Source organism: Chlamydotis macqueenii, chromosome 10, assembly GCF_036417535.1.
Source record: "Chlamydotis macqueenii isolate bChlMac1 chromosome 10, bChlMac1.mat, whole genome shotgun sequence".
Taxonomy (NCBI): domain Eukaryota; kingdom Metazoa; phylum Chordata; class Aves; order Otidiformes; family Otididae; genus Chlamydotis; species Chlamydotis macqueenii.
Window position 1 is genome coordinate 13,953,815 of NC_141565.1, and position 12,490 is coordinate 13,966,304.

A 12,490-nucleotide genomic window follows, 5' to 3' on the forward strand; every position below is an offset into this window, starting at 1 on the left:
GTTTTCCCCTACTTAAATACGTTATCGCAGAGGCGTTATCACGGGACATTCTGCTACCAATTGGCTTGGCCTTGGCCAGCAGCAGGTCCGCCCTAGGCCCGGCCGAGTCCACTGAACAAAGGGGAGCGACTTCTAGCAGTTTCCTACAGAAGCTACCACCTTAAGCCCCCCCTTACTAACAAAACCACGACACTCATCTATGGTGGAACCGGTATGTATGAATGTTGTGATTTTGTTTAGTGAGGGGGCGCCTAAGGTAGTGGTGGTATTATGAAATACTTTTTCAGAAAGCATAAGTTTGTCTAGTGGGCAGTTTTGTTGCTGTGTTATTACTGATAGCTTCTGATGTCCCATCTTCTTAATGAAGAGCGTGAGGAACAATGACTCTGCTCCTTAGGTGCTTTTATTGGTTGGCAACATTCCCCAGTTGTATGCCCAATTGTACTAAATGCCAATGCCCAATTGCCAATGCCTTTGAATTTTCTAAGTGATGTTTTATTGTTGATGCAACTGCATCTTGATTGACTTTAAGTTTTTTTACTACACTTTTCACGAAGAGTGATGAGAAACCTCCTTTTGCATTTTGTTAGTGCTTCTGTCCACCTCCGATGAAATATATCTTAATACAATCAAATACTGTGTGGTTTACTACCCAATCCACTGTGCCTGCAGGTTTCCGTTTAAGTAATAGGGTAAGCCTGACTTGATTGCTTATTGGTGGAGCACTTGACTGCTCTTGCTGTTATGGACTTAGAGTCTGGGTTAGATTTCTCTGGAGAGCAGTGTTCTGATTTAATAGCTGGTCCACAATTCTATGAATTACATCCAGAGACTTGTTCAAGATGAATGATAACACAAATGGGTTGCTTGGGCTAATACAAGACACTTTCTTGACCATACTAGGTCAATTTTCTAATGGATAAAGTGGGTGTGTTTCAGAAAACTGCTGGCACACATGTACATACACTCCCACGCTGCATCACGTAGATCAAGGCAATTCCAAATTCTGTTCTATTTTAGTCTAGTCACATTTCATCTCTAGTTGAGACTTTTGAAACTGAATAAAGCAGTGGAGACTGTGCTATAGAGAGTGACTTGGGACTGGTGAGTGAGTGGTCTAAATGTTCCCTTTCCATATCTTTGATTTTGTGAAATTTAAATTGTAGGACAGGGAATACTGGTGAAGCAGAGAGTCCCCAGGTTGAATTTGCAACCTTTGGTGCCCTCCAGCCTGGTGATAATACTAAGCAATGGAAATGCGTACAGTCAGATGTCTGGATATTCACCTTTCTTCTCTAGGATCCTTTTCCGTCACTTGATGGATCGGAATTGGGAAAAAGCAAAGTATGGATTCACGCTATGGCTATCAAATTAAGCTAAAGAAAAACTTCTTGTTGCATAGTATGGCAAACTTTCCATCCCTCTCCTAAATCTGTACAAATATATCTTGCTTGTGTAAGCTCCAATGTGCAGCTGAGGCCTGTGGACACCCTGACATCTAGAGATGGAGCATGGCAAAACCTATGGAGGGACATGGGTTTCGCAGGCTCATGTTCATCCATTTAAGTGCACAAGAAATCTGGTGGATATTTTATGCCTAAACCTTTGTAGGTGAAAAGAAAGAGAAGCATTACCTGGAAGGCGTTAGCTAGAGCTTGCCCTTTTGATGTTAAGGCAGTGGTTCTGAAGTAAATTCATCTGGCAGTCCTCCTCATCTCTTCTTCAGTAATTGAACAGGTTATGCCTAATGTTCTGCTGGTCCTCAGTAGAACAGCAGACCTAGCACATGGGTTTGTTTTCATCTATTTTATACCAATGTGCAAAGGGTGCAGGGTTTCCATGAAAGATACAGGGAGAGGTTTTATCAGAATGCAGACTGTTGATATAGTGAAACTTTCCCATGGCAAACACATAGCAATTGCCCTTCCTGTACAGTCAGTAGACATAACTGGATTTTGTTGCTGGAGAATGAAGTTTCTTTCCTATTTTCTGTCTTGTGATAGGAAAGCTGGAAGGGATGGACTCTGCTTGGAACTTTATTTTCAATTAATTACAACTTAAGGGAACTGAAGTAGATGTAAGAAGAAGTTTTTATGGCACCTCAGTTAAACGTTAATTCTTCATTTTTATTTTCATTCTGACTTTTGGTACTGAATTTTCTCAATTTTTGGTGGGTTTGTGGATACAAATTTCTCAATTAATGTGAGGCTTTTTTTTGCTTCTAGTACTGGAATATTTTTGTCAGGTTACACAGGTGCTCATTAATGAGTGTGACATAAAGTTAAAGTTGCTTAAGTTCGTGGCCAAAACCCGCAGTTTTATGTATCAAGTGGTTTGTGAGAATGAGTGTGGGTCTTAGCCAAGTACACTGCTGCTTTGTCCAGGTTTGGGTCCTCATGAAGGCAGGAACCGCTTGGATTCTACGTGTGTGATCTGGTTTTCGACAGGACCCTCACTCACCACTTCACATCAAAGAGATGGTAAGCCATAAAAGGATACTCAGTCTCTGGCTATTTTGGTGTAAAGGGAAGATTCCTGTCAAACTCTATTCCTCCTTGAGATGCCAAGTATCAAAGGAAGCTGATAAAGTTGCTGGTGAACATGTGCTAGCCTTCTGGTGTAATCATTGGGACAGAGGAGATATAAAGGAGGTAATGTATCAGGGTTACTCATGTTTCAAGTGAAGTCTGGGGATGGAAGACTGTCCCAGGTTGATTTTTATGCAACTTTAGGACTATTGAGTGAAGCTGGCTTACGCACTTGATATGGCATGCTATTTTTTTTTTCTTCTTATTTTGCATAACTAGTTTAGTTGACAGCGTACCGGTTTTGCTCCTTTGATCTGTGCTCAGTTTCACTGTATTCTCGATAACTACTTAGTATAAAAATAAAATGTGCAGGCCGCATCAAATACACTAATTAAGGATTAGAATGAAAAAGTGTCAAAACGCGAGACCTTGCTGAGGCAGATTAGTCACCGCATACGAGACGCCATCTAATAACTAATGTGTTGCTGTAGTAACAGGGGAATCAATACCCCTCCGCTGGTCAGGGAGCTGACAGTAATTTCTGCTGGGTCATAGATTCTGGAAAATGAAGTGCCACCTACTACAACACAAGTAATCTCTGTGGACTTTTTGACAACAGAGCGTCCTACGAAGTTTAGATCAAAGAAAATATTAATCTCCCAAGTCTGCTTGTTTATCTCTGCAGGGGTTATCTGATATTGTTACAGCCACAGACAATTAAGTTTAGACTCCTATGTGAGCTCTTGATGGCTAGCTATGGAAATAAGCCTTTGGTTTTGCTTACTAAGTGATGGGTTTGTAGGACATGTCAGTACCAGGGTGTTGGAGTATAGGAAGGAAAACTGGAAGAATCCATTCTGCTGTCCCAAATCAGCTCTTCTTACTTGAGGAAAACTCCTACCGAAGTCACAAGAAGTTTAGCTTGGGTGGAGGGGAGGAGATATGCTTGGGCACTTAAAAGAAAAAGGTGGTTTGCTACTGAGCTGCAAAGCCAGGTTTGCTGTAGGCTGTGTGTTTGTGCCTCAGTACCCAAAATTTCCACGGGGATGATCATCCCTCCTTGTCTTCTCTGGGTCGATTGCAAGCCCTCTAGGATGAGGACACTCTTAGATGTCTGAGCAGCACCTAGAACAGTGTCAGTTGTACACCCTGATGGCGAAGGGGACTGAACTCTGTGCTGGGACAGGCAGCACAGCTCTTCTTCCGTGACTGGAAGCTAAAACTACCCCGTGCAGAAACCTGAGGAGGAAACCAGGAGGTGAAGGGACTCCAGGAGGTGTTTCCCACTTGCAGGCAGGGAGAGGAGAGCCCTGTGAAGCACAAGGAGTTAATATTGGTCAGAGAGCTACAGGGGGATAGTAAGAACTTCTTCCCAAACATCTAGGGGAATTTTAGTGCTGGAGAGAAAGTAGGCCACTTGCTAATGAGGGGAGTGTTGGTGTTAATTACGTCTTGAAATTGCCTGAGATACTGAGCTCCTGAAATTCATCTTCAGCAGAAAACCATCAGGAAAATAAGTTCAGGCAATTAGGAGATGGGGGGAGAAACAGTGTAAAAATAGCCGGGATAATTAAGAGCAGATAAGGGAACATCTAAGAACTGGCAAGACATGCAATGAGAGCCTCTTGCCTTTGCTGTGCTCCACTACGCTGATCTCACGGGCGCAGGGCCAGGAGTACTTGCTGGCACAGGCGATGCGAATGGCAGGACCCCAGCTCCGCTGCTGTGTACTGGTGGCTCAGCTGTGCGAGGGCTGCTGGGCGCTCAGGGCACATCTCCTTCCTCGTACCATGCTTGTGGCAGTGCCACTGACACTGCTGTGCTGCAAATCCTGCGAAGTCCCTGGGAAGTTGGTTAGGGCAGGTCTCAGCTGCGGGTGCAAGAGGGAGATTGACATGGAGCCACCGGCAATTACAGCCACTGACCTGTGCGAGCGGCAACCTGCTCCAGCGTTGGCAGGCAGCAAGCATAGCTCCAGATCTTTCAGATGGGCTGCGTTGTGGAAAGGCACGGCTGTTTTCCGCTCTCTGCAGCCTCCTGCTGTGATATCAGTTGTGAGAGTGTGTGTATCCTCCTCGGGATAAGGAGGGAACAGGGAGCTGCTCTCCCATTTTAAGGCACCAGAGTATGGTAGGGAAAAGCCCAGCGGTAGCTCTGATACTCAGTGACAGCTCTGCAGCTGCTGCTGGCGTTGGTACGTGATGTTGGTGAATAATAATACCTGACCTAGTAGAACAAGAACTCTTTTATCAAACGCATTAAAAAAAAATGACAATCTGTGTAGCATGTAATGGAATGGATGATAAATCACAAAATGGGGGGAAAAAAATTGTGTTACTCCTGCTGGTAGGAGTTCCTGTTCAAAAGGTCCATATGTTATGTTTTTTGATGAAAAATTTAATGAAATTCTCTGGAAATGCTGACCAGAAGTCAATATAAAACTCAGTCCCAAGAAGTTTCCTAATATCTTTGTTTTAGGTAATAGATGTGTTGATGTCTATATCTCCTATTAAGTGCTGTGATAGGACGCTGTAATGAAATTACAATATGGAATGGTAACTCAACTAAAGCGGCATTATCAGAAGTGTCACCCCCTAAAAAATTACCAGTTGCAGTGTTTGCCCTCTGGTTACAAAACCTTGTTCCTTTTGTCTTTTGCTATAACATACAATAACAAAGCCTGTGATGTAAATGTCTGCAGGCTATGTTTCCAGTAGCAAAGTGTGAAACATGTTTCAATGGGGATATGGGGGGGGGGGGGAACAGACTTTTTTTTTTTTTCTTTTTTAATTCAAGACAAAGGATTTTTGTCCTTGGGCATTCCAGCTGCTGCTGCTGTTGATATAGGGAGGAGATGGGATTGGTCTTCTATTTACTTATTATTTGTTTTTAAAGCAAAAAAAAATATCCAAGTATCTGTTTAACACAGACAAACAAAACAAAGAAAATCCCCCACAGAAAAAGTAGTAATTAATTTCTCTGGAGATTGGTTTATGATGGAGAGGTTGCAGATTTCAAATGAGTAGTCCTGCATATGTTGGAGCAGGCCAAGGAGGGAACCACATGTCTCTGGCTCAGCGGGGGGAGGCAGATTTCTGAAGTTGTGCCCAAACTTCTGCCAGTGAGAGCAGAACACACAGCATCTTGCTGGAAAGCCCACTTGGCTCTCAGCTCTCCTGCCCTTGCTGGGCTGCTCCGTGCAGGTGGGAGAAGATCTTGATGGCTTTTCCTCCCTGTCCCTTGCCAGTGGCAGTGGTCCCGAAAGCAGTCAGTAAAGGGGTCACGAGCTGGCCGTGGGAGTGGGCGTGCAGGACTTTGGGTAGCACAGGGTTGCCTTCAGGGAAGATGCAGTGCATGCAGGACGCAATAAGGGATGAGAACTGGATATCCAGGAGCAGATGGAAAGAGAGATGATTGATTTGGCCAGCATGATCAGCCATGGTCCACACGCACATGAGTTAACATGTGTAGTTGTACAAGCCAACTGTGTGACAAGGGTCTGGAGCCAGTCTTCTGTGCCAGTGGGTTTTTGTTTTACCAAGCCAGCATGTTGATGGTTAATAATCTTTGCCATCACCCTTCCTGGGAATCAAAGAATGGGCTACCTTGTGCTCCCTGGGAAGAGTACCTGTCTTCATTTCAACAAAGGAGTCAGAGCCGGTCTTCAGTTAGATAGGACTAAGTGTTGTTTTTTAAGATGCAACAGAGAAAACCTAGAGTATAGAAGCTTAATCCATAACAGTGACATTCACTTATCCAAGCAACTGGGAAGTGCTTAAATACTGAAGCCTGTGGCTTAATTATTTACCTGTGGCTTAATTGGGTGTAATTTTACTGAAGAGTCTGTTTATTTTCCTATGGAGAGGCTCTAAGATGTCTCTAAATGAAAATGTTACGGATCCCTACCTGTGCCCCCGACATCAGTAGCACAGAGCTCGTTTAAACCTGCAGAAACCTAGAAAAAACATCTTTTCACTGGTGCAATCAGCCTGTGGTTTCCTACTGCTCTGCAGCTGGGAACGTGTACAGGGAGGTGGGAATGACTCTCCGATATTCCTGCACGCATTGCACTGCTCGCGTCTGGCCCAGAAGTGCTCAGCAGGGCTATTGCCAGTGCTGTGCTGGGAGCAAGGAGTCTCCCCGGAGAGGAGGGGAAAATATTGTAACCCCCTAGAGCTGTCTTTGGCGTGATCCCAAAGCAGCACCCACAGCTGCACCCGAAGGGCTTAGGAGCAAAAGTCTAGCTGGGCTTAGGGAGCCTCGTGCTCTTCTGCTTTTTTATTGGGACCTCACTTGGTTTTCATCCTCTGCAAATGCGATGCTGGTAATTATTTCTCTCCAGAGCTGGGAAGGTTCATTTATGCAGGATCAAATATTCAAAGCTATGCTCATATCAGCGTGTCTCTGGGTATTTGCTGTTTATATTCCAAGCACAAATCCCTGGTGAATACAGACAGACCAGGGGCCGTACCCTGCCCAGTCATCCTTATTTAGATGACCCTTTTGACTTCAATGTGTTATTCTTGCATGCCTAAGAATAGTTTTCCTGCATGAGAGGTTAGAAGATTGGATATCAGGACTTCCCATTTGCATGCCCCAGTTAGAGGCTAAACCAGTGCTTGTATCCAAGTGTGTGGAAAAGCTCTTCCTACTGTTCTGCCAGTGTAAAGTGCTATGAAAAGATTTTTATCTTGAATACCCATTTAATTCAAAGAAAATGTGCGTGGACACTTGTGCTGGCTAGGTTTTTGATTCAGAAAGCTCTGATTTTTCTCCTCCCTGTTCCTCCCTCTCCTAATTCCTCCCCCTCCCCAGCATGGAGGCTTGAACCAGGAACCTCCTTTTGAATCTCTGTAGGCAATTTCCTTATAGTACTTGGATCTCCAAGCTTCATTGGACTTCTACAACAACAGAAGCTTTATATCATTGGTGTTTCACCCCAAAATGCTTAGTTTCTATTAACAACCTTACAAAAAGGGCACTGTTTTGCTACTTGGTGATCCCAATGATAAATGAAGCACATTATATGTGAAGTAAAGGCTCTATTTATCCTTACTCTTTTTTTTTTTTCTTTTTTTTCTTTTTTTTTTTTTTTTTTAAGTCACAGCAGGTTTAGTGTGAGTAGCTTTCGATGACCTTCATAACAAATCAGAAATAAACCTCAGTGCATTCTCATGAAGGTGAACAGCATTGCAGACATTTTTAAAATGGAAATAATACAGCTTGTTGTTATTAGTAGTATTTGATAATACTAAAAATTAATGTTCACTGAGAGCCAGGTGGCAGCACTATTTGATTGTTTACCAACATAGTCATAAAGAAACAGAGTTATTAAAGGATCTGAAATCACTCAGTATTTCAGCTGCTGACGTTGATGGATGGAACTTGGCTGTTCCTCTTTGCTAAAGCTGCTGACTGGATAAATGTTTTATTCATGAAGCCCAGGGCAGGAAGGGACGCCAAAGGTTTAAGAATATTTTAAGAAACTCTTTGAGATGTCAAGCAAGTTATCAGGTGTTGTTAAGCAAAGGAGCTGAAGTACTACATTTAAACATAACCGAGCTCTCAACATATACAACAACAATACATCAAAAGCCAGGATGCGATTCTTGTCTCAAGCGGTATGTGGAATGATGAGTTGGGAATGCAAGTCCTTTTATTTCCTGCACCTTTGTACCTTCAGTCATTTCACAGCCTTGTCTCTTTGAGCATTGTTATACCAAAGGGAATTTTCACACATCATATTGTGAATTTAGGCTTGGAAACAAATAAATATTTAGATACCAAACCCTACAAGGTCAGATATTTATATCAAAGACAAGAGAAATTATACAATGACAGTGTTCATGGAAATTGCAGCCAGGAACTAACAAGTTGGATCACAGCAAGTGGATTCTGCCTGACCTCTTAAGTGGGAGAAGTTGTTTAAAATGGTAATTATTGAAAAATGCTTATAAAAATACAGAATAATGAGGAATTTCCCTCTGTCCTCTTCACCCTGCCCCTGCCTCCTCTTTGTCTTAGGGCAATGTCTGCCAACAGCAAGCCTCATCTATTTGGTGGGGCAGTGTTGCTTTGCTGCAATGAAGGACATGGTTGTAATTCAAGCGACTCTTTCAAATGCCTTGTTCCTGTTCTGTGAGAATTCATATCTGGATCCTTTGTTGATTTTTTTTTTTTTAATGGAAAGATGTGTTTGTATAAAGAATTTTAATGAACAGAACCTTAGCCCACCAGCTCCTGCATGGACAAGTGTCTGAATATTTCATAATCAGTACTAATAACTTCTTCTAAGTTTCTGCAGTCTTGTAAGAGCAGAACAGATGAGCTCTTGATGGAACTGAACTGTCAATCTGAACACAGTGACATTAGAAAATAGCTCTGTTTCCAAGTCTAGCTGTGTGAAATGTCCCTTCTTGCCAAGGGAGTAGCAAAGTATAGCTTAAATGTGCCATATTATGACATCTCAAGAGTATAAAATTGGGAAGGGTATTAAAAATGAGTAATTAAAATTGAAGACTTGATAGATAATGGTGAATAAAAAGCAGGTAAGTACTGTGCTCCTACTGCCCTTTTGATTTGCAGAGACCTGGTGCTAAAGACCAAAAGTGTATTTCTCATGGGCCTCAGTTAAAATTCAAATCCAATAGACTGACAGTGAAAACTACTGTCAAAAAAAGCTGTCAAGTTGTATCAAAATAAGTCACTATGCTACCTCTCTTTATCTGTCAAAGACATTGATTATTTTCAATAGAGGAGCCCTCTGACAGTTGCTGAAACTGAAGAATCCCGTGTTGAAACGATTTGGTTGACATGTATCACTGCTTCTTAAATAGATAAGTCAAATACGTTATTTTTGACTGTGTAGGAGAAAGCATGTTTATGTGGTATTTTATGAAAGATAAATAATGCAGAAAGAAAGGAGCATCCATTAGCACTTCACTCCCTCAGCTATTTGTATCGGTGTTTTTTTTTTTTTTGTAGCATCTTTTAAAAATGTTGTTCTTTGCATAAAATCATGTGTTCTGTTGGTGGCTGTGATACATTGCAGGGTTTTGCTAAGATAGCCTGAAGTAATTCAGATAATCAGTGAACCATATTGGTGCTATTCTTGATCGCAGCTGACAGTTTGCTGTTAACTCCACTAAACTTCTGTTTTCTACCAGCCACACGTCCGTAGCAGTGATACAGACATTAACGTTCTGCAGAATGCCCCTTTATATTGCAGATGGACAAACTGAGAAGGGCAAAATAAGGACTGCATCTTGGACTTGCTGCCAGTTTTTGGAGTGAAGCTGGGGCCAAGCCTCTGCCCAGACGCTTTGTGTAACTGTCAGTTTTCACGTGGTGGACGTGGGCACCTTTGTTTTTATTGCTGCTGGCTTTGCAATCCTGCAAGGCATCTTTAGCAGAGGGGAAAGTCTATCTGTCTTCCAGCTCTGGAAGGAGATGCCTCTTTCCAGCTAACGCCGTACAAAATGGAGAATATTTCCAGTTTTCTCCCCTGGGAGCAGGCTGTTGAGTGGCAGAACCATTGTGGGTTACTAACGCTATTAAGAAGGTGAGAACTGGTTCAAGCAGCAGCAGAGACAGGCTAATACCCTTGTACACAGTCTTTATTATTCATTAGCACATATTGTGCTTCCTCCTAAATATAATTCAGGCTACACTTGTATCACATTAAGATAACACTAAATCTTTCTGTAATTTGAAGGAAATACTGCTCCCAGCTGTTGTTGCAGAAGTGAACTAAACAAAATCCGAAGAGGTGCTAAAAGAACAATCGTAAAACTCAAACTGCATTTGGCGTGGATCTCCTCTGGTGCCATTTATCACAAAGTGGTTGCTGGTGGACCTCTGCACTTGTGAACATGACAGCTCTGTGCTCGTGGCATCTCACACCTTGGGGGTTGCTCTGCCAAAATGAAACAAGCTCTCAAATCCCTCAGGTACTTGAGCGCTTTGCTGCTTTTGGGGGAGTTGAGTACCTAGGTGACTGAAGAACTGGGCTGTCAAGATCCTGGAGCAGGTTGTCACTAGGGACCCATAGTCTTTCCTCCTGCTCTGAAATGAGGCACTGCTGTGGGAACACTGCACTGATGTTGGGGTGCTGCTGCTGCTCTAGGAAGTGTTCGTTGACTGTACTGAAAATGAGGCGCACAAGGACTGAGACAGTTCTTCAAAGACATCCAGGTGCCCAATTTTGGTTCACCATGACATAAGTGGGACTCTAAACTCCTGTGATGATCTGTCCTGTGCAGCATGGCTCTGCTAACACTGCATCAACCTGAATGAAGTCCAGCATTTAAACATCATCTCTGTTACAAGCTTCTCCTGAGGCTGTAAGCTCTTTGGAGAGATGTCATTTTGGCTTGCATTTGTACAGCATTTAGCAGATAGGGTCCTTGCCTGTGTGGCTGCTTAGGAACTGCCAAGATGAGTTAATATTAATAATAATACTAAAAATAAACACGTGTAAATAGGGATAGCGACAGGCTCAGAGTTCTGACAGCCCTAGAAGGCTTTGATCTTACATCGGTAGAGATCAGGATGTGCTGCCTCCCCAGATGACAAGCTTGGATGGAGAAAAGAAGAGAGAGCTATAAACATCGTCTGTAAAGTATGCCTCTGTCATCCTCCTCGGGCTCCCTCCCCCATTAGCTCTGATGATTTACTAAGAAAGCGTGTCTAAGTACCAGCAAAAAAGCAACTCAGAAATTAACCCCAGCAAACTTACAATCTCACACCTGACCCCAGAAGTGTGTAGCATTGGTCATCCAAGTAGTAATGGCTCAGCGTAAAGCAGCAGAGAAATGTGCTGTTAAAAGAGAAGCATGGAGTGAGCTCCTGAGTGGTGACAGCCGTTAAAAGATACAAACCAACGTGTGGTTCTGACAGCGTGTAATATTCAGAAGATAAAGAGAGGCAGAGAGAGGAAAAAACCAAAACGCTTTATACATATGGCCAAAAGGGAATCACAGCATAAACGCCACCAGCCAGAAATTATGGCATGTGGATGGACTGCCTGTCAGGGCAACAAGCACCCTTCAGGGCTGGTGCTGGCCGAAAGCCTCGTGGTGAAAGGGAAAGTACTACAGGAGATTTGGGGGAGCGCCTGTCCAGCAGCAGGTCAGCAGGTGCTGCTGATCGTTGGTGGTAATGAATTGAAGACAAGGAAGGAGTGTGATTTAGGGGGAAGTGGCAGGCTGTGATTTTTGTCTAACTGCAGATTTGGGTTCTGAGCAAATCAGATTTATGCTTCTCTCAGACAATTTTGCTAATAAGCCGATGACTCAGAGCCCACAGCAGATGGGATTCTTTAGCTGAGGTAGAAAGTATTGTTTTTGTCCTAAAAGGAAAGTAGCCATTTTTTATTTCTAGAAAACTGATCTCTGGAAAATGTGATGATTTTTCCTTCCCTGCAGAAACACAGCTTTTTCAAATAACACCCAGCTATGCTTCTGGACTGTTACCTAACTTAAGTTCTCATTAGAAATAAGTAACACGTGACAACTTAGTATGTCATATGCTGGGGAAATTTTTTTTTTTAAAACCAACGGCTGTAATTAATAACATTCCAGAAGCCATTGCCAACAACCCCAGCACTAAGTGGTGATTTGAGGTGCGCCCTTCAGCTATCTGAAGGGCAAAATGCCTCCTGTCTGTGGCTGCAGGAGGTTGCTGCCAAGTACTTGGAAATATTTCTCTAGTAGGAACAAGAGAAATCTATCTAAATCCTTGGAAAGGAACTTCTGTTTAGATGTGAAACTGCTGAAGATTCTCTTCATCTCTCTTTTTCCTCCTTTGGATGTTCAGAAACTTGATTCCCACTGAAGTAATTCAACACTTTTTTTTTTTTTGAAAGGAAAAGCATCCACTCTATAGGAAATCTCTGAAGGACGACAGTGAGCATGAATATATCATTATAAAAAGACATTCTGTGTTCAGAAACCACATGTGGT